This window comes from Triticum aestivum, chromosome 7B, assembly GCF_018294505.1.
Source record: "Triticum aestivum cultivar Chinese Spring chromosome 7B, IWGSC CS RefSeq v2.1, whole genome shotgun sequence".
Classification (NCBI taxonomy): Eukaryota; Viridiplantae; Streptophyta; class Magnoliopsida; order Poales; family Poaceae; genus Triticum; species Triticum aestivum.
Genome location: NC_057813.1, coordinates 15,714,067 through 15,718,399, shown reverse-complemented (window position 1 = coordinate 15,718,399; position 4,333 = coordinate 15,714,067).

The window sequence follows — 4,333 nt, the reverse complement described above, 5'->3', positions numbered from 1 at the left end:
CCAGATGACTCTAAGTATCAATCTGGATACATATTGAAAGTGGGAGCGATAAGCTAGAGTAGCTCCATGCAGAGCATTGTAGACATAGAATATTTGCAAAATACATACAACTCTGAATGTGACAGACCCGTTGACTAAACTTCTCTCACGAGCAAAAAATGATCACACCTTAGTACTCTTTGGGTGTTAATCACATAACGATGTGAACTAGATTATTGGCTCTAGTAAACCCTTTGGGTGTTGGTCACATGACGATGTGAACTATGGGTGTTAATCACATACATATGTGAATATTGGTGTTAAATCACATGGTGATGTGAACTAGATTATTGACTCTAGTGCAAGTGGGAGACTGAAGGAAATATGCCTTAGAGGCAATAATAAAGTTATTATTTATTTCCTTAATTCATGATAAAGTTTTATTATTCATGCTAGAATTGTATTAACCGGAAACTTAGTACATGTGTGAATACATAGACAAAACATATAGTCACTAGTATGCCTCTACTTGACTAGCTCATTAATCAAAGATGGTTATGTTTCCTAACCATAGACATGTGTTGTCATTTGATGAACGGGATCACATCATTAGGAGAATGATGTGATGGACAAGACCCATCCGTTAGCTTAGCATTATGATCGTTACAGTTTCATTGCTACTGCTCTATTCATGACTTATACATGTTCCTCGGACTATGAGATTATGCAACTCCCGAATACCGGAGGAACACTTTTTGTGCTACCAAACGTCAAAACGTAAAAGGGTGATTATAAAGGTGCTCTACAGGTGTCTCCGAAGGTGTTTGTTGGGTTGGCATAGATCAAGATTAGGATTTGTCACTCCGTGCTTTGGAGAGGTATCTCTGGGCCCTCTCGGTAATGCTCATCACTATAAGCCTTGCAAGCAATGTGACTAAAAAGTTAGTTGCGGGATGAAGTATTACGGAATGAGTAAAGAGACTTGCCGGTAACGAGATTTAACTAGGTATGATGATACCGACGATTGAATCTTGGGCAAGTAACATACCAATGACAAAGGGAACAATGTATGTTGTTATGTGGTTTGACCGATAAAGATCTTCATAGAATATGTAGGAACCAATATGAGCATCCAGGTTCCGCTATTGGTTATTGACCGGGAGTGAGTTTCGGTCATGTCTACATAGTTCTCAAACCCGTAGGGTCCGCATGCTTAACGTTCGATGACGATTGATATTATGAGTTTATGTGTTTTGATGTACTGAAGGAAGTTCGGAGTCCTAGATGTGATCACGGACATGACGAGGAGTCTCAAAATGGTCGATACATGAAGATTGATATATTGGAAGGTTATGTTTGGACACTAGAATAGTTTTGGATGAGTTCGGGCATTTACCGGAGTACCGGAAGGTTACCGAAACCCCCCGTGGGGTCAATGGGCCTTCATGGGCCTTAGTGGAAATGGAGGGCGGCAAGGGAGCTGTAGGGCGCGCGCCCCTAGTCCCAAACCGAATTGGTTTAGGGCTTGGGGGCCGGCCCCCTCTTTCCTTCTCCCCTCCTCCTCTTTCCTTCCCCTTCTAGTTGGACTAGGAAAGGGGGAACCTACTCCTAGCAGGAGTAGGATTCCCCCCTTGGGGCGCACCCTATGAGGCCGCCGCCCCCCCCCCTTGCTCCTTTATATACGGGGGAGGGGGCACCCCTAGGACACACAAGTTGACAATTGTTTTAGCCATGTGCGGTGCCCCCCCTCCACAGATTTCCACCTCAGTCATATCGTCGTAGTGCTTAGGTGAAGCCCTGCGCCGGTAACTTCATCATCACCGTCACCACGCCGTCGTGCTGACGAAACTCTCCCTCGACCTCAGCTAGATCTAGAGTTCGTGGGACGTCACCGAGCTGAACGTGTGCAGATCGCGGAGGTGCCGTACCTTCGGTGCTAGGATCGGTCGGATCGTGAAGACGTACGACTACATTAACCGCGTTGTCATAATGCTTCCGCTTTTGGTCTACGAGGGTACGTAGACAACACTCTCCCCTCTCGTTGCTATGCATCACCTAGAGATAGATCTTGCGTGATCGTAGGATTTTTTTTTGAAATTACTGCGTTCCCCAACACTCCCTCCTTTATATAGGGGGGGGGCTAGGAGACACAACAATTGCTCTTAGCCGTGTGCGGCGCCCCCCCTCCATAGTTTACGCCTCTGGTCATATTCTCGCGGTGCTTAGGCGAAGCCCTGCGCGGATCACATCACCATCACCGTCACCACGCCGTCGTGCTGACGGAACTCATCTACTCCTTCGACCCTCTGCTGGATCAAGAGCTCGAGGAACGTCATCGCGCTGAACGTGTGCAGAACTCGGAGGTGTCGTATGTTCGGTACTCGATCGATCGGAACGAGAAGACGTTCGACTACATCAACCGCGTTGAGCAAACGCTTTCGCTTTTGGTCTATGAGGGTACGTGGACAATCTCCCCCTCTCGTTGCTATGCATCTCCTAGATAGATCTTGTGTGAGCGTAGGAATTTTTTTTAAATTGCATGCTACGTTTCCCAACAGGTGGTGATTTGGGTCTGCGGCCATCACGCGGATCGCGATCCGTGGGCTACATGAGCTATGCTGCACAACGTGGTGAATGAGTTTTCTTTTTTCTAGAACACAGTATAGATTCAAAAGCGCTCATATATACGCACATACACTCACCCCTATGAACGCACATACGCACACCATACCCCTAAGCACCTCCGAGAGACTGAGCCGGCATATCATCTTGAGATTTTACGAAGTCAACGTAGACGTCTCATAGTTGATGGGAACGTCTCCTCCCACTGAAAGCGTATTGCCGGAAGTCCTGAAATAAATTCAGGATAAATGCGAGTACCAGGATTTGACCCCAGGTGAGATGGGGATACCACTATCCTCCTAACCATCCAACCACAGGTTGGTTCGCAGTTTCCTCTTTCCATCTTTTGGCATTTTGCATGTACAGTAATACTGCACTCCTATCAGCGAGATACGTAGTGATCTAAACACTCTTATATTTCTTTATAAAGGGAGTACTTATTTTTTTTCCGGGGAAACTAGCAAGAGCACGAAAATTCAATTTGGCTCCTGGGAGAACGTGCTCCCGGGCCAATCTTTTTTTTTGAGATGTTAATAAAATTGAGACATACTTTTTTATGTTTTCTTAGTCATATTCAAATGCTATCTGCAAATTTGGAGGCAAAAAGGTTGAGCATTTTGGCCTGTGAAAAAACAAATTGAACACTAAATATCACCCTCAAATGTCACCCAAATTTTTTTTTCACCGACGAAACACCACTGCTCTGTTTCACATTGTCAAGCATGCTTGCGACACTTACACGACTATTAAAAAAATTAGATTTTTTTTGAAAACATTTAATATATATTTCGCATTACGATTCACCCGGGAGCATGTGCTCTTGGGAGCCAAAATGCCCTTCGCGACATTTCGATGGTACTGCTACAAGGACAATCAAGATGAGTGAGTGTATCCCCCGTAAAAAAAAGATGAGTGAGTGTATGTGACATTACATGTGCACCTACACTATACTCAGATGGTTGTTATGAAATAGAAAGATAAATATGGTTACCACCCCAACCGCCGCCAATAAATAGAAACGTACATAAAAGATATCCAACCTGAAGATACACGAATATAAACAAACGAAGACCAGATTCGAACGGATCTACCGTCTTGTTCGGTCACTCTTTTTTTTTGGCCGGGTTTTTATTCCTGTTCTCTTTATCTCCATTTTAGATTGGTTTTTCGTCTTTTTTTCCTTTTCCTTTTTAATTTTCAAGTTTTTTTCAAATTCGTGATTTTTTTCAAATTCGTGATTTTTTTTCAAATTCATGAACTTTCTTTCTTAAATTGGTGAACTCTTTTTAAAAAATAAAATAAATTAATTTTTTTGTCTCAAATTTGTTATTTTACCCTCAAGTATGTGTTTTTTCTAAAATCAATGAACTTTTTTAAAATTACTATTTCTTGGAAAAACACATTTTTTTTCAAATTTGTGAACATTTTCCTTCAAAATTGATGAACTTTTCAAATCCGTGAACTTTTTCAGATTCTATTTTTCCAAAATTCAACCGGTCAATAGGTTGACGTGTCACGGAGCAAACGAGGGAATTCCCTATTGGACGCTCTTTGCGTCAAAGTGTCGAGGAATCGCACAGGGGACCTGACTAGCTAGAGATTTTGGGCCGGGCCTGTAGCTTCAACCCGGTTTCGGTTTTGGGAACCTTCTGGAGCGTTCCCAGCCGGTTCTTACTGGTTTTGGGAACCACCTAGAAGGTTCCTGAACCGGTTTTTTCCTTTTTCCTTTTTT